Below are 25,296 nucleotides of genomic sequence, written 5' to 3' on the forward strand. Positions count from 1 at the left end.
ATGGAAAAAGTTGCAAAAAATAAACAAGATTATTTTATGTAATACTGGTATAAAACAATTTACGATTCTAGTTGATATTACGTGTCGTGCAAGTTTCGATGTTACTTTTAACGGCAGGGGTATTTTATTGTTCGACCTTTATTGTTTTGTCGACGTATGCCAGATAATTACAAAAAAATATATTAGAAATACGTAACTATGTGGTAGGTATGTCATATGTGGACGATAACACACGACTCGGAGCTTTCTCAAAAATGTACCTACTTATTGTAACAAATTGCCTCAATATGTACTCATTAACATTTGTTTAAAAACCCTTGTCAAATTGACTTCCTAAATCACGTTCACGCCGTAGACCTTCCCTCTCCTAAATCTGTCTTTGCTATGCAAAGACTATCATGCCAATTTGTCCTATAACAACACAGTCCAGCCTCTAGGTCTATTGACACCTCTCATCCTTCTAGCTCTTGCATGAGTCGGTCCCCTCGACTTGGAACACGGGAACGGTTTTAGGCTCCACGTAACTTAGTTTCTTTCTCCGTATGTTCCATTCAAAGTTTTACAAGACTAAAAAAAATTTTTTTTCGACATTCGACTAATTATAAATATGCGAAAGTTTGTGGTAATGCTGACGAACATTAATGTTAGTTTTTTTATTATATTAGTTTGTAAAAAATGGCTTTATTTGACAATTTTTGTTTTTTCTTCTGTAGCTTAGAATAAATAGGTCCATTAAATTTTGATCAATGTAAGTTAGGCCATTTTCTTTAGTAGTACACGGGCTCGTTTTTTAAATTTGGTAAGTAATGTTATATTATTTCTACCCAGAATAATTTATCTGTTAGAGCCCCCTAATAGGAGAAAAAATTGTCCCAAAACTTCCATACATATTTCGAACCATCCATTCCGTTACCGTCATACAAAATTCTTTGAAAAATAATCGTATCGGAATGGAAATAAAAATCTTGGTACACTTTTTTCTCCTATTAGAATCGAATGAGCTCGTGATTCTGAGTAAAAATTACATAAACATGTAAAAACAAATAAAACGGCCCACATATGCGTTAACTCAATTAAAAATTAATAAAGGAAGGAACATTCCGTGTAATCTCAAAATACTTATTTAGCATCTAAGCCGAGAATAGTTTTGTACCAGGGACTCATGCAACCGGATTATATTTTCCCATTATCCCATAGCCTCCTTCCCACTAAGCTGCGCTCTTTCCTTTTCTTAATGAATACCAAACAAACTCATTAAATTTTTTACGAACGCAATGCTCGGTGTTCTAGTTCCGCGAAAGCACCTTTACACTCGTAACTACTGCAGTCTAATAACTTCATGGCCTGAATAAAAAATATTATAATTATTTAACTCGGAAGCGAAAAAAGCTTTGCAACATGCGAATTTTAATATTTTCCTATCTACATTTAGACCAAAGAGATTTCACGTTAGAAAATCTTACAAAAAAGCATCGGTATTTTACACTGGTACAAATTAGACAAACGTGTTAGTGTGTGGCGATCTCAATAAATTATAAAGGCTTTTAGGGGCTTGGGAATTCAATCAGGCATCACTTTATCCCACACGTTTATTATCGAGCAACCGTCCGACATTTTACCGACCCAATTTAAAACCTTTATCTTCATAAATTAAAGAATACCTACTCGTAATAGGGTTAACATTTTTATAAATGTATAAATAGGAGGGACAAAAAGGTAAGATTCACAGGTATACATTTTTCATTGCCTAAGTTAGGGTATTTATGTAATAAAACGGTAAGATTGATGGATAGTTCATCTTAACTTGTACTTTAAAACGCATCTTAAGTTGTGTTTAACCGCGGTATTCGAAAAACAAGATCCGTTCTAGAGAAGAGAACGATACGATATTATTATGTACTAGATACCTGGTAGTTTAGATTTCAATTAGATATCTTTTGGAGCTCAATTCGGGCAACCAATGTCACTTTTACGTTAAATAATCGTAGTAAGATCATTTCAAAATCGTTTTGAGATCTAAAAATACATAACGAGACGTTTTAGACATTGTGGAAATCGTTCATTAGAGTATCTCCAGAATCGCGGAAATGTCAAATTTGACATATCTTTAAAATATCGTTGTCGTATCTTGGTGATGTCTAATAGATATCTGGTTCAAAATCCGAATCGGGCCCTAAGTCACGTCTAGCTGTCACTTTCCTAACAGTGTCTGGGATTTGACATTGACCGTCAGTTTTGTGACGATTGCTAACAGGCCGTTACTGGTATGCAGTTAAGTGAAAACGTTTAAAATGTACTAAATGTACCAACCTCAGATCTCATCTCGTAAGTTGTTCAAAATGCAGGATTATTAAGCGCGGAATAGCCACTTAAGTTTATTATTTTAATAAAAAATGGCCCGTAGTACCTAGGTACTCGGACAATCGCCCGCAACTCAAATGGATTACCTACACACAACGGTGTTATGCTTACAAAGCATCTAGGCGAGTCGGACAACTAAGCGAAAATGTATGCTCTGATAGCGCGTAGTTATAGTAAGCATATTAAATATCTGTACATAAATAGGTAGTACCTGGGTAACAGTGTTAAACAGATCCTGTACCTACTAGATGCAGCACATTATTATAAAACTATGTGTATAGTGTGTGGTATGTCTGTTGGCAGGTGGTATTATGTAGGGTGCGGGTGGAGGTACTTCGCCAATTGTGCTGCTGCAAATTTAAGTGAAGAAATGGTTCTCCGCGATGCCTCATAGTCGTAGTGTATTAAGTCGTTGCGGATATCAAGGTCACTGTAATTCTGGCTGGTTTGGATGTTCAACTCACTGCAATGGCTCTCGGTAACAATAGGAACAAATGGCCAGCCACGAGTAATATGATGAGTTTGTCACAATGCACAAAAGCGCATTGTCCATCTGTCCGATGCGCGAGGCAGAGCTTTTGAATTTACGCTCTTTTGATGTATGACCATTTGCTTTAGAGGCACAATTATGTTTGGGTGCTGATTTTAGGACGATAGGTTAGTTTAGTGTTGTGAGATAACTACTGCATTATTTGCATACCGCTCATTTGAATAAGACCACAAACAGCATACGAAGCAGGAAGGCAGGAACCATTAAAGGTCAAGCAACACCTAATTGTACAGTCGAGGTCAAATATATGTTAACACTTCTGCACCTTACTCCTTTGTCATAAGGCGAAAAATGTTAACATATTTTTGACATCGACGCGTACTGTACATGTTTTCTACATGGTTAAATTCTCGCTCCCTGCGGAGCGCCACAAGCGTGCAATGTGTGGAATTATATGTCAAATAAATAATGAACTTGGAGCTATAACCACAAAAATAGTTCAAGTATCGCATTTTACCTGTTTTCCTTTTCTTCTTTTTTATGTGTTTTGCGTTTAATTATTATGTTATATTCTAAGTTGCAAGAGTAACTATCGTAAATATAAAGGTATTATTTATATTACCTCAACTGCCCTTTGCGGCTGTAATTCCTTTGAATCCCAAAGTTTGCTGAAGCCGACAAACAAGCCACATGTGCCTCTAGTCCCCGGGCAAACGTGGGAAACCGGGACATATTGGAAAACTACGGGATCGTGGCTTCTTTGGAGAGGGGAAAACTTTACTAAGTAGAATGAGACGTTTATGGCTAAGTTTCCATTGATATGTAGGTAACATTTAAATGTCTGAAATTACATTTGAAATAACAAGGAATTGCCGCAGTCAAATTGAGTGCTTTCATTAAGATACAAAAGATCTAACATTTTTTACCTACTACCACTATTTTCTTCTTCTTCTTCCTCGCGTTATCCCGGCATTTTGCCACGGCTCATGGGAGCCTGGGGTCCGCTTGACAACTAATCCCATGATTCATTATTTATTTATTTATTATTTGTTTATTTTCATAAATTATAATTCGTTTGAGTTCACTAGAAAAGACCTTTTGTCACTCCTTCGTAGCTTCGTAGCCAAACTATAGATCAGCCGGCCTAGCCAAGGTTACAATCGCTATCGCTTCGACAACGAAAAGCATTATGTCTCTCTATCACTCTTCCATATTAGTGCGACAGTGACAGTTGCGTTTCGATCGCTACGGAGCGTAAGCGATCGGCATCTTGGCTACGCGGCCAGATCGCGTAGGCGTAGCCAGGGCGTAGCGCTGCCCACAAAACAATGCGAGGCCGAATTGTGGGCGCATTGAAGGTCAATCGAAAAGATGTTGCTACGCGGCATCTTACGCATATATATGTCACCGTAAAATTGTAAACACTCGTCATATTATAATCTCGCTAGTTACATTACAAACTGACGGTACCTAGGGAGATTATAATCTAACCTAACCTACGTTAGATTATAAACTAACGGGTTCACAATCTTACGATGATCTTTGGATTAAGCTACGTTCGCCTAACTATGTGTTTTAGACATTTTAAGGGATTACTAAAGATTTCAGATCAGGCGTTATTGATGGTCATAGGGTTCATTGTATGTACATCTATACGTTATATTTGAATAGTAAATGCAAAAACATGCAAAAGTAAATACTAGTAATTATACTAATTATATTGGTACATACAGTCCCGTGTCAAACGTCGCGTGACAAAACTTATTATGACCTCTTTTTACCAACCTCCGCCATTTCTTCCACAACATAAAGACAACAAATAAGAGTTCCTTTTGTACCTTTTTGTTACGGAACCCTAAAAACCAGCAGCCTACAGCGACACAGGTACAGTAATTGATCCATGTGCAATTACATCTACAATTCAATATGTGTGTTTACACAGGGCCGTCGCTAGTGGAAGATAAACAGTGGTAAATTTAACATAACAGCGACCCTTCACGACTAGGCAGAATATACAACGGGGCACAAGCTGGACAAACTTTAAAGGTACGTATTGATGAGGGTGTTTCTAGTAAGTAATAAACAAATTAATATTGCGATTGCATTGGAATAGTCTAGAGGTATGTACGGCGAAGAAATAAGGTAATGTTATATTTAAATAAATTTACAGCTACATTTGTGAGAGGTGATTTTCCACAACATTTGAGTTTTTGTACATGTACAGAGTTTAAGGCCAAGTTGCAAAATAATTCCAATACTGCGAAAAGTTGCAAAGGAAATATATAATAAATGTTTTAAATATTTACCCACGCTAGTGTAGGTTTAACCCTTTATAGGGCAGACTTAGATATTACAAGTATATGGCAATAGAGAGATAATTTTACGATTAGATACCTGTTAAATAGATAAACTGCCGTATTCGAACTTCAAGATATTCACAAGAGACGACACGTACTAGATCTATTCTAGATACGTTATAGTTTAGATTTCAACTAGTTCTCTTTTGCAGCGCAATTCGGGCAACCAATGTCACTTTTACGTTAGATAGAGTTAGATATCTAATAGATGTGAATTAGATCTCTAAGCCATATCTCGTGGAAATCGTTCAAGAGTATCTTCAGAATCGCGCAAATGTCAAATTTGACAGGTTAGATCTTAAATATATCGTTATCGTATCTTGGTGATGACTAAAAGATATCTTATAGATGTCTATTTCAAAATCCGAATCGGGCCCAAAGTCAGGTGGGAGATGGATACTAACTAAGGCAAGAGGAATATGAGTAAATACGTATTGTAATCTTCATGCTGTTTGAATAATTTTACGGTTTAGACTCACTTGTTTTAAGTCACTCGCTTGTTTCGCTTGTTGCTTGTTTGTTTTGTTTTGTGTGCTTGTGGCTCACTTGTTTTAAAACAAGTGAGTCTAAACCGTAAAATTATTCAATGTTAGCATGTCTCACAACAGTTTAAATTCGATTCATGCTGTTTATCTTGCCCTGTATTAACTATGTTCGTTTTACCCCGCCTGACTTTAAGCCTTATAGTAAGAACCACAATTCCTATACCCGTTTAGACTTTAAGCAAATAACTTGTTTGAGAAGCCTTTACACAAACAAAACAAATTACAGTTTGACAAAAAACACCTTTCAATCCCATAATTCAGAAAACCAATCGCATACTTCAGCTCCCATTCGAAACATAAAAACGTCAGTAAAATTCAATTAGGAATATCAGACTCAACTGAAATAGAAAACGACGTCTCGCGTAATGCCGTTGGAAATTCATCATTTGATTTCACCTTCGTAGACCTTTGAGGGGCGGGCGTCGCGTCGTTATCTCGTCAAACCTGGGCGGAATTATCACCGCGTGCCAACCTTTTAGCCGAAACCAGGCGTGGCTCACTCCGCGATTTCGTCGCTTTGCTACAGGTAGCTAAATGTAAATCCGTTCCGGCCCCAATTTTGGGGAAAGCCATAAGCCGCGCTGTCGCCACCTAGCGGCCATATCTAATCGGCCGTAATAGACGCGTTTTGTTAGAGAGTGAGTCTTCTGATGTACTTAGTACTATTATTTATTCTGTGCCGAAACTCAACCAGGAAACGTGTGACACCTATGTGTGAGTGAGACATTTATGCAGTATAAAAATAAAAATAACACACTAAACTTATACTACACACTTACGCAGTAAAAATGACTACGTACTTATTCTTCTTATGGATTCCTATCGGATTTCGGCGATCATCATACTTTTTCAACGTTTTTTCTACTCTTCGCCGTTCTTTTAAGTTTTTTTAGTACCTGTCAAATCCCTAATATTTCTACTATTATACTATACGAAAATACGGTCTGCTTGTATTTTTTCCATTACATCTATTACTTAGCAGATGGTCTATATTTGACCTATTGAAAATATTTCTATTATGTTACTTTAGGAGCAGTTCTAGTTATGTAAAGTCGAAGGACTGCACTAGTAATTTTCATTTGCGACAGTCTTGGTATTCATGACATAACACATAAATAGCAAGAAATGCTAAAGAACGCTTCTTTTTCACTAGCACGGGTACGAAAACCGGCACGTTATGTGGTTACAGGGCAACAAATATCAGGCTACGCGGCCACCGCTCTTAATAGAAAACAGAAACCCAAGATATAATCTGATTTGGAAAGATTTCATCATCGTTTCACTTTTTAGCCACAAAACTCGAGTAAACCTCGCATAATTCTGTATTTACTGATGGTGAGAACCTGTAATTGGGTTTTGTATCACATTTATATAACCTATAGACATGTTAACAGCTATTAGATCTCCGAGTAGTAATAAATAAAATAGTAATAAATAAAAATAATTATCCTGGCTTGCTTGAGACGATGTTTTGGTAAATTATAAGAATAACACCAATGCTTTATTGAAAGCCGCGAAATAAAAGCGGAATCTGAGGTCTCGGCACGTTCGCGGCTCGAGTCGAGGCTCTCATCTGCGTAGAGACGCACCGGGAAACTCGGGTACGAATGTGTAACACAACCTGTCGGAAATTAGGTCAATAACAACGACAGTAAGTGCTTTTTTAGGGTTCCGCAGCCGAAATGGCAAAAACGGAACCCTTGCGGTTTCGTCACGTCCGTTCTGCTGTCTGTCCGTATGACACAGCCATTTACTCGAAAACTATTAAACTATTTTTTAATGAAAATTTAAACATTATATTGTATTTTGTGAGCCGCAACTTACCTACTTTAGAAATTAAAATATAAATTACACACTGGGCACACGTATTTGAATGAAAAAAAGGTAGGTACTTACAGCTTAATAAATACTTTCCACGAAAATTTTCCATGAACATGATCGGTTAAGTATTTCGTGAGTTTTTTTTCAAAATGCGTGCTATCCAATTTTATTAGAATCCGGTGTAAGTGCCACGAATATTAAAAATTAGAAAAAAAATACTTAATAGTTAATATCCAGATTCCACAGAGGCTTGAAATGTCTTCTGTCGTCAAATTCATAAGAATTTAAATAATGATTTATGATCCCCCTGAAGAAACGAATACAAGAAACGAAGGCAAGAATCGAAAACAATACGCAATTTCTCAGTTATCTTAACAGTAAGACGTAGTAATTTAATACTTTTACATGTAAGCGGGTGCAATCCGAACTTACGCTGGACTACAGGCCAATTCGAATGTCTCGCTCACACTAAAGGGGCCGACTGATTACCAGTCCGCCGGACGTTATTGGCCTGTCAGTTAGAACAAAAAGTTGACAGTTCCGAACAACTGACAGGCCGATATCGTCCGGCGGACACTTATGCGGATAAGTCTAAGTGAAATGAACGCGCGAATGACAACTATATTATTCCAATATCATTCTAAAGCCATTCTAAGCTATATAAGATAAGATAAAGATAAGATAAAATTTATTTCATTAAAAAATATCCAACAATTACAAACAATCATAATACGCTTAAATAGTTACTTAAAAATTATAAATGTACAATCATGGTTTAGAAAAGTAAACAAATAAAATAAAAGATCTTGTAAGCAAAAATTGTAACTGGCTCTAACATATTTTACATCAATACCTAAACTAAGTAACTTAATACTTGTATCTTATAAAGGTATTTCGTGTTAGTAGGTCAATGTAGTGTAAGTTAGGTGCTTATTGTGCATAACAATAAAGATTATAATTATAGTACAAGAACGTAGGTAAATGACAGTGAATTAAATCGTTTCAACTTTGACAATTTACAAGGTAGTTACAAAATAGGTAGTTTTTTAGAGATAAGTAATGAGGCGTTTTAGGCGCCCTCATAGTCTATGTTATTTAAATGTCTTATTTGGGCACTTTTTTTCGCTGGGCACTACTCATCTCCGGTTTTGTGGTCGGATGGTTTTTTGAAACGCATACACGTAGCGCATTTCGAAGGTTCAGATAGTTTGGTGCATTCTTTGATGGTGTGTCCTGATAATCCGCAGTGACTAAATGTAGATTCAGCTTCCCTGCAGTACTTGGCAGAGTGACCGTAGAGCTGGCATTTGTAACATCTACTCAAGAGAGTAAAATCTCGTGCAGGGCAGGAAGTCCAATTGATAAATACGCGCTGTTGGCGAATGAGGATCCGTCTTAGTTCGGCTGAGCACTCTAATATATAATTACATGTGGCTAGGTCCTTTTTGCCGGATTTATGGCTTAGTTTCATCGAGCTCATAAAAGTTTCCCTAGAAATATTTGGATGCTGATCTACAATATTTTGTTCATAAATGCATTCAAATAGGGTAAAGGCACCAGTAGTCAGCCTTATAACGCCTTTTTTAAGTTTGAATGTTCGGCATTTCTACAGGATTAGCCGGATATTTAAACAAATGACATGGTTAGATCAATTGTTTATCATAGTTTTAAAACAAAATATTAAAAAAAATAACAATCCTCTTTATAATATCTCTAATTAAGTTTAAACAAAAAGTGGCACTTTTCTCCAGTAGTCAGCCTCCAAAATCCAGTAAGCAGCCTCTGTGTACCCAGTACTCAGCCTATATAAACTATTCATAATAATTAGATCAAAATCACTAATATTTATATCAAAATCAACGATATTATAATATTTATTTTTTCTTTATAATTTTTGTTATCGTTATTGTAGTTTAGTTTATAATTTTTTGCATATATCATAATCAACGATGTTATACAAATATCTATTTTTTATTACTATTTTAGTTAGTTGTAGTTTTTAATTTTTGTTTATAATTTTTTTGCATATACATATGTATTACTTACCTACTTGTTTACTTATTTAATAAAGAAAAATCTTATAGGTACATACAATTCTTATGACACGAAATTTGTTGGCCATAGGTACTTAATTTAACTAACACTATTCTTGCAAACTAAGAATCGCAATATTTATTTTCTAATAATTAATCCGTCAAAAATTAATGAGGTAAATCAGGTAATATATAATTATGTTCCTAGTAGGTATTCGGTAAAAAATAATTAATCGAGTCTATGCAGATCTAATTATCATTAATAAACAAAGTCATATACCGACCAGGAAAAAGCAAAATGATATATGAAAATATGTATACACTTTTGAACCTTATTTCAATGAGATAGGGTTTAAAAATGTGGACATATTTTTGGCGGCGACGTACCAAGCAAGGTCAATGGCTGAGTACTGGATCCGCGAAACCCAGTGCTCAGCCGCATTAAAACGTTATTTCAAATGCGGCTGACTACTGGGTTTTACTTTAAATTGACTAGGGCATGCCTAACTAAATTTGAAAATGTAAATTTAACGGTCCTAACGGTCGCATTGGCTCGAAAATAATAAAATAAACGAATAACCCAAAGGTCAGCCGTGGGGAGCTGGGCACTGGATTCTTTGGAAAAAAGTGTTATCCAGTGGCCAGCCCCCTCAATTTATAAGTGAAATATTGATATTTTCATTCAAATATAATGCAATTTAATAGATAAATTAATAAAGAAACCAATCATTAACAAAAACAATAACTTTTAACATTAAAACATAGTTTTTCTTGCCTGTTAAGAGAACACCACGTGCAGTAAAAAATATGGCGGACATGACACTATTGCACTCGTCGACAAACAGCACCTGTATGAACGAGTATATTTCTTCCCCCCGTTCCCTCACCCCACCTGTCGTGTGACGTATTAACCAATAAGGAATCAAAGCTCCTATTTGAGTACTCGCGATTTGTTTAAACGAATATACCAGATATTTATGACCAATAAACGGCTCAAAAGGCTGACCACTGGTACCTGGCTGGCCACTGGTGCCGTTACCCTACCTCGTTTTCTGTGATATTCGAGGGAACGCCTAGCAAGATAATTTTGGGTCTCCTTTTGGTGGTTTCTTCCAGTTTTAATCCTGATTTTTGAAGCTGCTGGGATGCTTTTAATTTTTCTAGATCGTCCTTGCGGTCGGTATTTATAATAACGCCTCCGTTCTTCGTCCTTCTCATTCCGTGAACATGTAGTTTAAGGGCTTCGGGTTTTATTAGGTCCTGTACAAGTTTTTTGGTGTCCTCGCTAGACTTGTCCTTCTCCGTAGGGTAAATTACAATAGAGTTGCTCTTGATAGGTACTCTAGATGAGTACCTGTTCTCACTTTGTCGGCGAAGGATACTTTTGACTCTATTGTAGGGGCAACTTGTAGACTATGCTGGAGCTCCTTGATTTGTTCTCGGATGTTCTTCTGCTCGGATAAAGCATTAAGATGGGCATTGTTGACTAAAATTTGCTGCTTGGCCGCTTGGTACTGCACGGCCAGCTGGGACACTCCACCTGCCACATTCCTGCTTATTTTATTTATTCTAAGCTTCTGGTCCGAATTTAGTTTTCCTTCATTTGCAATGGTGCATATTTCGTTTAAACATTGTTCTATCGAGGATAGCCAACCTTGGATTTCACTGGTCGACACCACATCAACCGACGCGGGCTGCGCTGTAGGTGCTGGAGAGGGCACAGTCGGGTCCGTTTTCGTAGGTCTTCTTTCGGGAGGAGGGGTCCTTAGAGTTCTAGAACTTCTATTAAATGCGTCTTCCATGTTTGCGTAATTTTGTCCCCATTACACACTTTGATTTGCGAAACGTGTAAAATTCGCAGTTATTGAAAAGTGCTGATGTTGGATTGACACAGTTACACAATTATTGTTATTTAAAATAAATTCAGAATTTTAGATGACACGACCGCCCACGACGGCGACCACGATTTAATATTAGTTACCGCGGTTTTATATGACTGTCTGAACCCGGAAATTTTTATGCTTAGAAACATACTTGTCATGCGTTGCGTTGCGTATGACAAGTATAAGCTTCTAAGCATACAAATTTTAGGGTTCAGATTTCATAATGCATAGAGTGGAAGCCGATCTCTGGGAGCTCGGCGTCAGTGAAAGCTGGCGTGAATCCGCGCAGGACCAGAGCCCGTACCATGAGTCACTGACAGTGTCAAAACTGACATTTACGCTATCGAGAACGTAATTTGCACTAATATGCGAGTACGAGCGAGATGTATAGAAAGTAAATTACGTTCTCGAGGGCGTTTATGTCAGTGCCAAACTGATGATGGTAGCCGTACAGGTAAAATGGCGTGCTCTTGTATTGCAGGCCAAGACTCATTTTGAGTCATCGCGCCAAAGTAGTAAGTAAGTATTGCACACGGTGCGTACGCGGGATAAGTGTGTCCCGCCTTAAAATCGGTTTCATGTCAGTGCACGTTAGAATTGGCCTGTAAGATTTTCAAATCAAATGTCAATTAAAACTTTCACTTTTTTAAATTCAGCCGCAAAGCTTCAAAGGCATTCAAAGTCACACAAATAGATCGTCAACACCGCTAAGCACCAATCACTCTTCAAACACTTGTCACGTCCCGAATCTAGGTAGCCTCCTAGCCTCTACAGCTGCCTCACCGCATTGTTTTGAGACACTCCATCCACGTCCGTAATATCAGCTCGAGTTCTCTTAAATATTCAAACGTTGAACAAAATTGCGAGAGCAACTGATAAATTCTACTGTCTTGGAGAATCGATTTGTTTTTATACTCTTTATTCAAGGCGCGTTCGGATGTGGAGTGTGAATTGTTCATTCGATGAAAAATATGTGGAAAGAACGCGCGTAAACAATGTAAGTTAAATCTGCGCGGATATACATTTTCTTCTGTATACTTAATATTGTAACTAGTATCATATCAACACTTACTTAGCTCTAGATAATACTAAAACAGTAAATTACTTCGTCTGATCGAGTTTAGCGATGTTACTTACGGACGTGTTTTTTTGATATTTCTGAAGCACTTACAGGGTAATCCTTCTAGGATAATTACATTTTTTTATAAATGTTGCTCGATATTGTAAGACTCTTTCTCTTTTACCAAGTTTAGGGTGAAACATTATTGTTATAAACATCAAAAAAACTCTTTGAAACTTTATTATCGCGAAGGTTTGCCAACTCACGTCTTTCCTCAAATTTTTTTTCAGTAGAATATTCCGTTAAAAAACTGGTTCATAACTTCAGAAACTTCGTCGCTCTTCAACTTGTGAAAGAGTTTCAAAAGTTCCATTGCTCTATAGTCCACTAATTGGTACTAAATGTAACAGAAAATCTACGGAACTATATTTTAATATTTTTTAGGGTTCCGTACCCAAAGGGTAAAAACGGGACCCTATTATTAAGACTCCGCTGTCCGTCCGTCCGTCCGTCCGTCCGTCTGTCACCAGGCTGTCTCACGAACCGTGATAGCTAGACAGTTGAAATGTTCACAGATGATGTATTTCTGTTGCCGCTATAACAACAAATAGGTACTAAAACAGAATAAAATAAAGATTAAAGTGGGGCTCCCATACAACAATCGTGATTTTTGACCGAAGTTAAGCAACGTCGGGCGGGGTCAGTACTTAGATGGGTGACCGTTTTTTTGCTTGTTTTGCTCTATTTTTTGTTGATGGTGCGGAACCCTCCGTGCGCGAGTCCGACTCGCACTTGGCCGGTTTTTTTACCTTTACCTAGTTTCCTATTAGTTCTTGTGTTTCTGCATGTGGATAATCCATTGCATTCAAAACCGCCTGAAACCAACCCGCAAATATGCCTGTCGTCTTGTAAAGCCAAATAATAGTTCAATATTAATATACCAGCGTTACTTTTCATTTTTTAATTATTTAATCCTGTAAAGTTATTTATGATGCTGACACATCTTTTTTAATTATCACATTTTTAAATAAACCGTAAAAATGTTTAAATGAGATAAATATTTACCTAAACGCAGCTTGCTTATCATGGAAATGTATATAATTTGAAACATCTCCAGGAAATTAAGAAGACCCCGACCGAGTGGCTCATTATTTATTCTCTGTGGTTGCCACGAACTTCACGAGGAAATAGAAAAACAAATATACCTTGAATTTTCGCGGGATTATGCAATTGTAATAATCCGCATGTCTTATCTACTTAAATAGTTAAGTGCTGTTATAAGTATAGTACATGTTTTCTTTGTCAGAAATATGGTATACGTTCCATTTAATGATATTATGAATAAATTTATAACACCATGTTTAAGTTACATAAATAAGAATAAAAGACAAGATACGTAATCAATATTATTTTGGTAAAACACTTAACATGTTTTTTTAGAAAATTCGTGATTCACTCATTTGAAAACTGTAATTTGTTAATTGATGTTTGTGTGTTCTCATCAAAATGTTAATATATTCAAATATAAATTAAGCTAAAAATGAATTAAGTTTTTAATTAATTTTTAATTTACTAATTTCACGGTATAGGTACATTGACATTTTAATTAAGTATAAGAGGTAGTTTAACATTTTCCTCGATCTTAGTGCTCTTGAATTTTGTACATAAAGTGAAGTTATTTGGTGCAAGATTTTTCAAATAAGACTACAACAACAAATAAAAATATAGTAATACTTAAATATTATATTATTTTATGAGGTTCAAACCTCAAGGTTCATAACGCTGCTGACAAGGCTACGGAGGTCAATAAATATTTAAAAATAAATAAATATATAGTAATACTTAAATATTATATTATTTTATGAGGTTCAAACCTCAAGGTTGATAAAGCTGCTGACAAGGCTACGGAGGTCAATAAATATTTAAAAATAAATAAAAATATAGTAATACTTAAATATTATATTATTTTATGAGGTTCAAACCTCAAGGTTCATAAAGCTGCTGACAAGGCTACGGAGGTCAATAAATATTTATTATTTTTTCATCTAACGTCACTAATCAGCTTTATATGTCCATTGGACGATAAATAGCTTGGGCCTGCTTAATACCATAAATAAATAAAAGTCGTAACTCCACAAAAGTATTATATTCTTACTATCTTACTGTTTTGGGAGGCGAGGGTATTAGTTAGCCCGGGATGAGCCGATAATGAATCTTCGATCCACTTAACGAGGGATTTAAGTTAATTGGGAACTAAATATTTGATGCCACGAGTTATAGTTATATATTATTGTGGTCGTAACTTCGGCCATTATGGGTGATCAATTAACAGTCCATTTTCGAGTAGGTTATTATTAGAGAATGCCTATTTATTTGTATAAGTACTTTTGCGGGAGTGAAACCATGTGAAAGATAGTGACAGAGCGTGGCGATCGGAGCCATATTAAAATTTCGTTTACTTGCTATAAAAATACACTTCCTAGTTCCTACTAAATACTAAATAACAGAATATTTAATATCGGGTATAATAAATAGGTACCCAATGTATCAATTTTGATGATGAGGGTAAAACTGGCATTTTGTTTTTTGTCATTTTGTTTTCATAAAGTTTTGTGGGCAGGTACTGTAAGTTTTAATGTTTTAAGTAATAGTTTTATGTTTTCCTTCCTATACGGCGAAGTTCATCGAACAATATTATAATTAGATTTGGATCTTAATGGCAGTTACATTATTATTGTACATACGTTATATGTAGTAATATGTACATACCTATGCAATGGGATTATGGCATTTACTTATTCATGAATCATGAATAAACAATTGTCACCTGTTCTCTCAATTGGACGCGCTTCAAAATCACACGGCTTGTTGGTTGTGGGCAGATAACATAGTATCAAGTTTCGTCTATCCCACTTCAAACGTACTTGTAAATTGGTGTAGGATAAACCTGCTCGTTGATCGGAACTGACCCGCTTGGAAATTATTGCTCACGTTGCAGTTTGTTCTCTGCGATTTGATTACTGCAAGCATAGCTCGACTTGTGCTCGACTCGTTCATGTTTTATATGTAATTGTATATGTGTACCTACCTATATTAAGAGTCATTAGGAATGTATATTATACTCGTATATAACGCTTACTCATTATCATCTAGTTGTTTTTCTTTGCATTTTATCATCTCTATTTCCAGCAAATATCATACAATAAATTACTAAATGGGTCCATGCCGCAGGCCGAACTGTTGGACGGGGCATTTCTTTTATGATTGGGCTCTTTATAAGTTTTTTTTATACAGTATTTATAGGAAGGTACTAATTTATTTAATTTTTAATTCTAATGTTCTTTAATATAATTTAATTTGAATAAATAAAAATTGAATCCAATCCTATAAGTAGGACTAAAAAACATTCACAAAATAAATCCGGCTGAAAAGTCAGGCAAAAATTAAGTGACGTTAAGAAAGGAGCTTAGTCAGCTCGCAAATCGAGTGGCCAGAAATACTTTTGTGCCATTTCACACGAAATGCCGTCGGTCGGGATTTCACGACGTCTATACGACATAAGTGAGTGAATATTTAGTCTTGCGTGAAATCCATTTAGTACCTACTTCGGTATGTTCGTAGTCGCAATGGGACTGAAATACTTAGAACTAATAGGATTGAAATAACATACATACATATTAAATATCTTAAGTACGTTGTTTTGAAACCATAGCGCTTAGTTTGTTTTTAATTTTATTTTGTCGAAATGTTCGATAAATCATTCTACTGAATTGTCCACCGTAATACTCCATACAAATGTGATTTATCCAGTAAGTAATTATAAGTATAAGAATTTCCTTTTTATGTGACACACGGATCCAAAATGATCAGAAAAAATAACGACTTGATAACTCTGGAAAAAATATTATGATAAAGAAAATACCATGCGTGACGAGACAGCTCTTGCGAATATGAGAATATGAAATGTAATATTGAAACGTACATTTCTACATGTTGGCTAACCTTGCTTCAACTATATTAAGCAACAAGGCTGACATCTTTTTGTGGCCTAATGTAAACCAAGATCAACGGGATTGAAACCTCAGCAAAAGAAAAAAGCTTTATTTCAGTAAATTTTCTAACACAACAAATTCGACGTTCTTCCCTACACAATTGGATCGAAATTCCGCTGAGAAAGTATATAAACCGTCGTATGTGGAACCGGAAGCAATAAATATCACTTAATTCCGTCAAAAGGGCAATACGCATTCTTATCATCCCGCCTCTGGCTGGGCCACTACTCCATAAAAAATACATTACTTTGACTGATAAACGACCTTTGAAGTTCACTGTAAATTTAATATATTAAACTATTCTATCTTATTTTCTAAAAAAATAGCGTTTCAACTTAGGAAAATTTAAGGAGTTAGGACGTTGGTTTATTGAGTGTCAGCGAGATCACATTGACTCCTACAGCCATTGGGCCTATCCGATGCTCGGAATGTATTACACGGCTGAACACAGACGATTAGATTTGATTTCGAAGTTCGCTACCGGTTCGGCGGTTTACATGGATGAACCTTATTCACAGACAATTCAATAAGAGGATCAGTGGGTTACGGTCTAACACATAAACCTGAAATACGCACATTCGTTAAAATGAAGTCGAATCTCAATAAATCTAATACCTTTAAACGAGCAATTCTTGTTTATTTATATATTTATTTATTTATATATATATATATATATATATATATATATATTTCGGGGATCTCGGAAACGGCTCTAACGATTTCGATGAAATTTACTATATGGGGGTTTTCGGGGGCGAGAAATCGATCTAGCTAGGTCTTATCTCTGGGAAAACGCGCATTTTCGAGTTTTTATATGTTTTCCGAGCGAAGCTCGGTCACCCAGATATTCTTCTTTAAATAGAAGAATAAGTTACTTGTAAGCTCACATTTTCAACTCAAATGATATCAACAAACATGAAAAATAGGACAAAAACTGACAATATAATCCAACCTCTATACTATAGAACCACTCCACGCCTAACCGGGAACAATACTCACTTGGTACGGAAAAAAAGGGAGATGTAAGATAATTCATCCGTTGACGTCACATCTCTGTTTTAATGAGACGGAGACCTCTCTGAATAATTTCTCATTTAGCCGACTTGCCCTTGCATCTCAAGAAATCCGTATACTTTACCGGCTGAATTATGACCTTTTTTTTCGGTTTCTTCTAATTTAAGCTAACAATATAACTTAGGTACTATATTTTCTCAGGCTACTGTAACAAAATATAGCACACTAGCGATCTGTCCCGGCTTCGCACGGGTAGTGCAAACAATTTACACAACACGGTAACAAATTATACATGTAAATCTTCCTCAAGAAACACTCTACTGATAGTTGAAAACCGAATGAAAATCCGTTCAGTAGTTTTTGAGTTTATCGCATACAAACAGGAGACGCGGCGGGGGACTTTGTAATTATAATCCGTCAGTCCTGTTAATATTATGTAGTCATTATACTCTCTTAGACATATTATATTAGTCAGTTTGTTTGCTAAACTGAATGTGTTATCTTCTTACGTATATTATTTATTTGATTAAATCCAAATAGCGTATAAATAAACGTCATTTACCGAAACCACGATTGAGAAAGACGAACACCATTATTATGAAACTATCACCACAGGGCGGACACGCCATACTCAAAAAACCGGCCAAGTGCGAGTCGGACTCGCGCACGGAGGGTTCCGCACCTTCAACAAAAAATAGAGCAAAACAAGCAAAAAAACGGTCACCCATCCAAGTACTGACCCCGCCCGACGTTGCTTAACTTCGGTCAAAAATCACGTTTGTTGTATGGGAGCCCCACTTAAATCTTTATTTTATTGTTTTTAGTATTTGTTGTTATAGCGGCAACAGAAATACATCATCTGTGAAAATTGCAACTGTCTAGCTATCACGGTTCGTGAGATACAGCCTGGTGACAGACGGACGGACGGACGGACGGACGGACGGACGGACGGACGGACGGACGGACGGACGGACGGACGGACGGACGGACGGACGGATGGACGGACGGACGGACAGCGGAGTCTTAGTAATAGGGTCCCGTTTTTACCCTTTGGGTACGGAACCCTAAAAATGATTTGCGTTTATATGTGTGCGCGGCACGTCTGTACACGCGTCATTGAGTTTCTGACGGAATCCTGACATGCTCTCAGTAGAGCGACTTACGCACACATTCATGTTGCGGCCTGTCGCGGGCGAGGTAATCCGAGTCGGGGCGGGCCGGTGCGTGTCCGTTCTGTACGATAATACTATTACTTATTCTATGCTATCACGTACTTAGGCAACCAGTTTGACAACAATTATACCCGTTTGCGTCTGACTACAAAGCAAGTAGTCATAGAAAAATTATTCAAATACCTTTTAGGTTACTTTTCTAAGCGTGACAATGGCAACTGGATCTCTCCTTAAACCTTAATTAACCCTGAACATTGCCTTACCTAAGGCCTATAAATTACCATATCAATTAACAAAAACAATGACTATTCAGCACTCAATTAAACCCTCGTCTCCTTATCAACATCACTAGAAATGTAAATAGGCCCATTAAAATTGGGTTCGGTATATTCTTTCACCCAAAAGCGACTGATAAAACCTATGAAATAATAATTATCTCGGAAATGTGGGTCTTACTCTTGACTAGAAAGTAGTGCTTAGTTGTATGCCAGGTCTTTAATCACAAATGAAGTCGACGAGTTTTTAGTATCTATAGAAAAACTGAAGAGCGTTAGGATTAGGACGCCACGAGCCAAGGGTCTCAGCTTCAGGTAGGTTCCAAGAAACTTCTTGGTTTTGTCTCCTATATTACTTAGATTTGTAATTATCAAAACACAACGCGCCCCCAACACCTGAATAAGTAAGTCGTGGAAATCTTTATTAATCCCGTTCCTTTCTACTCACGCACCGCTTGGATTTAAATTGCCTACTTATATATTAAAGGGAATAAAATGAAAGCTTTGTCAGCGAATGTGGTTTTTAAAATGGTGTGTTTCATTTGTCGCGTAGAATCCTATGTGCGTAATTTGTATCTATCGAGATAGGTACCTATCAAATAGATAATTTGTAGGTACTGTTTTCAAGCAAAAGATAATTTTTTCTCGTGACGGTGTAAGCTTTGTTATGTAGAATTGGTTCGGAAAGAGATGAGTTGTGGAATGTATTGGGCCCCATACATTCCACGACTCTTCCCTTCCGCAAAGACTACCGCGCATACCTAGATTATATTAGACATCACCCTAAAGGGTGGGTAATAGATAAATCTATTATATGAAAACACTACATTTATCTCCTGCGATAGTTTCACGTTACATTAGTTAGATTATTAAGATAAAGATAAAGGCCCTTTAGTTAAAAGTTGCGTAAGATATAAGCTTCAAGATCACTGAAGACGGATTAAAATCTAAATAGCAGTAGGTACTTACGAGTAGCACGAGGCTTTTCATTACTTTTGGCGCTGTTTTGTTCAAAGATGGAACAGAAACTATTTTCAAAGCTTTTTGGGTTATTTAAGTTAAACGTCATCTGTGATCTGACACCATCAATATACAGCGTGACAATTTAACAGTGTAACAGTGTAGAGCCAAATTTTTCTTCGCGATTTCGGCATTGGTCCGATAATAAAAGTTGATCAGTATGACCACAGAGAAAAAAAATACATAGATTGCTCACTCCATACATCAGTTTTACTAGTACTACCAAAAAGACTATTAATTTAGACACTGAAATTAATAGTCTTTTTGGTAGCAAAACTGATGTATGGAGTGAGCACTCTTGTCTTACTATATTTCTCTATGGTATGGACCTATGAAATCACTACACAGAGTATGGCTGGTGCATGGTTAAAATTTTACCCTATATTTTAAAATCTATTTTAATCTGTCGAATGAACAACTTCTAGTATCCTAGAATTCGTAATCATATCTGTATAGCGTAGTAGCGAAATTGAATAGTATAATCACATCATAGCCATATTGATGCATGTCGAATATAGTCGCTGAGTACACACAATCATTTTCATTGCCGTATGAGCGCGCGACGTAATCCGATCCGTTGCGTGATTGATCACGGATTGGCGTGTGCAAACCTTCGAGGTCCATATTGATGGTGGACTCGTTTACCGCGTGACAGGGTAATTGAGGTAGTCAGTTGTATTTGAATATATTAATATTAGATTCTTCCCACGACCTTGCGTTGAATGATGATGATTTTTAATATTACCCTTTGTACTTCTCCGGGTAAAGCTATGGAGCCAAATTTCATCTAAAAAGTTTGTTTCTATTGTAAGGAATTCTAGGTATCTCAAAATGTAACGTACCTAATGTATCAAAATAGAACCGTACAGTTTTTCTTTTCAAGAATAAAATATTAGGTAGCTACTACTTATTTATGTTGACCGCTGTTATGTCAAGGGCACCTTATTTTACTTTCAAGTACAGACTCGCAAAACTACAAATCGTAATAAGCATCCAATCAGCCGGTCCTCGATCCATGTTCGGCCACAAAGGGTAAATCCGAAAAAGGTCAACTAAGACAGATCGCCGAATTGTGAACAAACAAAGCTTTCCAAAGAAATACAGCTGTGGTATTATTCGGGGCGAACCCAAAAGAACCTGTAATATCTTTGTGGTCTCCCGCGGGACCCTAATCTATTTCCAGTCTGTCAAAGCTACCTCCCAAAAGTCCCTGCACGGAGCCAATTTGTCCCTAATTATTCGAGCGCCGACGAGACTGTTTGCTCTAATCAGAGATTAATTAAAATCAAATTTGCTTTCACGGTACAATTAGATAATTCAAAGAATCAGTCCAATTGTTTTCTTGACGACATTGAAATTTGATTTTGTGATATTTCCTTTGTTTTTGTCCGCACAATTATTTTAAAGGGCACATTTCGCTGTTGGATTCCTCTACGGTGGAGCTATGGAGGTGTATTAAGAAACGTAAAATAATAAACTGATTTTATTTTAGTATCGATGCATTATGCCTGGTTATACGAATGTATACCTCATGTATACCTATTATAAACACGTTTCTACATATTTGCCATCATTTTTTATATATTCGCTCTCTATGACATCGTCGTTACACCGACAAAAAAAAACATGAATATACAATTACACATTAATAATCTTATACTTTATTCATGTTTCAAAGTTATAATCTTTGAAACATTGTATGCTATCCAAGAAAATTCCCAAGGCACGAGACTTAACTACACTTGTCACTAGCAAAGCAGCAAGCAAGTCTAGTTACTGAAATAAACCAGAAAGTACCAAAGTTCAGCGCACTTCCCTAATTGATAATGTTTCCACAGAATATGTTACCTCATACAACAAACAAACAGACCAATATTCCTTAGGTTGGTTATAAACATAGGCTGTTTTGTCGTTAGTGGAACTATCTAATGGATTACAATGTCGGAGTCGCTCCAGAGTCGCCGGGAGCACGAACTTGGAGTTGGAGACTAACGAGTGGTCGTGAATTTCTGAATACTTGCGGACTGTTGCGATCAAGTTAAGAGTTGCTCTTGAAATGCGACATAGTTTGCGTACTCTAGAACAACTAGTGTAGATTAGGGACATGAAAGTTCTCGAAACCACTCCGTACTCAGAATTTTGCTAATTGAAATCGACAGTCGCAGATAGTGAATAGAGTAAGCTAAATTCATGGAGTTGCCGATTGATATCTGGGTGTTCTGTATTTAGGAGATTAACAAATCTACTGACAGCATGAGCTACGCGCTACGAGTGTAGCCGATAACACGGGTTTTTCCGTTTGAAGCAAAAAACGCCCATGTAGTGAATGTGTTAATGGAAAATTTAACTTTCAAAGATAAAGTAGAACCAAATAGAAAAACAATTTAATTTTTGGTTCTATGTATATATACCTACCTAACTTTTCGGTAATAATTATTAGATTAGGTATAAATAGATATTTATTTCTTTATTATTTATTATATCTAATCTATCTAATACCTTTAAACGAGCAATTCTTGTTTATTTATTTATTTATTTATATATATATATATATATATATTTCGGGGATCTTGGAAACGGCTCTAACGATTTCGATGAAATTTGGTATATAGGGGTTTTCGGGGGCGAAAAATCGATCTAGGTCTTATCTCTGGGAAAACGCGCATTTCCGAGTTATTATATGTTTTCCGAGCGAAGCTCGGTCACCCAGATATTGTTTATAATTTACAAGGTTCAGCATAATTAAAATATATATATGTTTCTGAGAACGTTAAAACATTTCTTATAAACTAACTACACCAAAATGATGAAATGAAATGAAATGAAATGAAATCACTTTATTGCCAAAACATGATAGGTTGATGGTACAAAAAGATATCAATACAAACAATACCTAAATTCTAGGTTAGGATGTACTAACTTATTCTAGGTTAAGTATTAACTTATTGTCTAATCTAATAGGTAATCAAATTTAGCAAGACATGTTGGCCGTGGGTACCAAAGCTCAGCATGTGCTAGACTGGCGTCCAGCGCTGGTTTTCAGTTTGGTTTGATTACATAAAATGGTCTGTAAATAGATTTTTTAAAGCCTAAACACCTGTTTCTAACCCTCACAGCGTCATGTACAAAAAGCAAGAGTGCGCCTCCGTGATTAACGAGCGAGGTAATTTGTGCGATAGAGGTCGCTGGACATTAGCCGAACGTGAGGCGAGGAGAGGCCGACACGGTACGGTGCAAGCCAAAGGCGAAAAGCCACACAGTATCGGCCTATAAGCGGTAGTATGCCTATTGACCATTTTTCACATCCATTGTGACAGAAACTCATCATCAAGAAATTCGCGTTTGTACGGAACAACAGAACTAATCACAACACAACATTTTCGTAGAATGATCCTCACAGCATCATATACAAAAAGCAACAGTGCGCCTCCGTGATTAACGAGCGAGGTAATTTGTGCGATAGAGGTCGCTGGACATTAGCCGAACGTGAGGCGAGGAGAGGCCGACACGGTACGGTGCAAGCCAAAGGCGAAAAGCCACACAGTATCGGCCTATAAGCCGTAGTATGCCTATTGACCATTTTTAGGGTTCCGTACCCAAAGGACCAAACGGGACCCTATTACTAAGACTTCGCTGTCCGTCCGTCCGTCCGTCGGTCACCAGGCTGTATCTCATGAACCGCGATAGCTAGACAGTTGAAATTTTCACAAATGATGTATCTCTGTTGCCGCTATAATAACAAATACTAAAAATAAAACAAAATAAATATTTAAGGGCTCCCATACAACAAACACGATTTTTTTGCTCTATTTTTTGTTGATGGGGCGGAACCCTCCGTGCGCGTGTCCGACTCGCACTTGGCCGGTTTTTTCACATCCATTGTGATATTTGTGATAGAAAAATAACAAATCATCAGAAAATTCGCGTTTGTACGGAACAACAGTAGACATTTTCGTAAAATACTCCGATGGAGATCGCCGGACAATGGACATTCGCTGGACGTGAAGCGAGGAGAGGCCGACATGGTGCGGTGCATTATCTTTATCAAATTTTTGCGATAGTGGTCGCCGGACAAAAGCCGACGGTGCGGTGCGAATCGCAGACGGGAGGCCTTACTGCACCACTTTAGATTACTTAAGGGGCCCACTGATTACCAGTCCACCGGACGATATCGGCCGAGTTGTTCGGAGCTGTCAACTTTTTGTTCTAACTGGCAGGCCGATATCGTCCGGCGGACTGTTAATCAGTGGGCCCCTTTAGAAGCCGCTGCGGAATAGAAGTCCCCAGACAAAGGGACCTATGCGAGGAGAGGTCAAAATAAGTGTAGCAGTTGTGGCGCGAACACGCTAACGCTTACTTTTTGCTCCATTAATCGTGTTGATAAACCACCTACGTCGAGGTACACACAAACTGAGAGATTTGTTAGGTCCCCACAAAATAGAATTTACGTTGAAACTAGGTAGTTTACGTCCCAGTAATTTGAAACTATGGGGTCAATTTGCACAACAAAATCTTTTAATTCAATTCTACGCGCGTACTTATTACGATACGCTTACGCGTCTCTTACGTTACGACGCCGTGTGCTGAGGGCCTAAAGTCTTGCTGTTTACTACGAAACATTAAGTAAATACGATTGTAAAGTTGTGACGTGATTAATGGTGGCAAATCGGGAAATGGCAGCAAACTAACGTATGCAGCATCAGTATGAGTAGGTACTTATATTGTCAAGTCCTGTAAACATTTTAATGGACTTATGTACGAGTATTAGGTCCCTGGCCTCGCCGTCAGCGATATTGCGCTTATCAACTTTTCCTTTACTTTTAAATGTCTTGTCTCTCTTGTCAAAAAGAAAAAAAATCCATAGGCCAATCCCATCCAATATTTTACTAAGATTCGACATCATAATCACGTCAGCAGTAATTTGATTTCCACTCAAATTTTCAAAGTACTGATTCGACACAGTACTCAACTCAACTGGCTCAGCGTAGAATATTGCCAAATGTAAATACGGTATTATTTAAGCTTTGAAGTACGATTTCTCAATTGATTTCATTACTTGAAAATCTTCCTAAATTGACTCACCACGGGAACCACAATTATCTATATTATTCTGTGAAAAGGGCAAATTCTGTGGTTGCCTATTCAAATTGTTCAACTATCTAGAAACTTGTACCGCACGTTTGAGGCCGAAAAAGTTGGACAATTAATACATT

At 36.9% G+C, this 25,296-nt stretch overlaps 1 long non-coding RNA gene and 1 pseudogene across 1 annotated transcript in view; both read right to left on the reverse strand.

The window, feature by feature from the left end:
• LOC134651222 (uncharacterized) overlaps window positions 1-17,747 on the reverse strand; it is a 28,676-nt gene extending 10,929 nt beyond the window's left edge. The window contains exon 1 of the long non-coding RNA XR_010097084.1: window positions 17,602-17,747. This is a non-coding gene — a long non-coding RNA (uncharacterized LOC134651222). The remainder of the gene's footprint in view (window positions 1-17,601) is intronic.
• LOC134650729 (uncharacterized) lies at window positions 8,610-11,553 on the reverse strand (annotated as a pseudogene).
• Window positions 17,748-25,296: the final 7,549 nt, after the last annotated feature.

This window comes from Cydia amplana, chromosome 9, assembly GCF_948474715.1.
Source record: "Cydia amplana chromosome 9, ilCydAmpl1.1, whole genome shotgun sequence".
Classification (NCBI taxonomy): domain Eukaryota; kingdom Metazoa; phylum Arthropoda; class Insecta; order Lepidoptera; family Tortricidae; genus Cydia; species Cydia amplana.